Below are 277 nucleotides of genomic sequence, written 5' to 3' on the forward strand. Positions count from 1 at the left end.
GCACGCGGCGCCGCCTTCCGAACCCCGGGGATGTGGGGGTGCCGGGGGGGTCACCCCAAATTCCCTCGCATATGCAGCGCAAAAATGAGCTTTGGGGCTGGTAGATGGGGCGAGAAAATGCTGTTCTCCCTCCTTAGGGCACGGGGGTGCCCTCCAGGGACTTGGGGGGATTTGGGGGGGCTTGGGGTGCCCTCCAGGGATTTGGGGTGCCCTCCGGGGATTTGGGGAGCCCTCGCAGACACGCCGCCCCAGCACAGGCAATGGGGTCGGAGGGGAT

Source organism: Aptenodytes forsteri, unplaced genomic scaffold (genome assembly GCF_000699145.1).
Source record: "Aptenodytes forsteri isolate BGI_AS27 unplaced genomic scaffold, ASM69914v1 Scaffold347, whole genome shotgun sequence".
In the NCBI taxonomy this organism is placed as follows: domain Eukaryota; kingdom Metazoa; phylum Chordata; class Aves; order Sphenisciformes; family Spheniscidae; genus Aptenodytes; species Aptenodytes forsteri.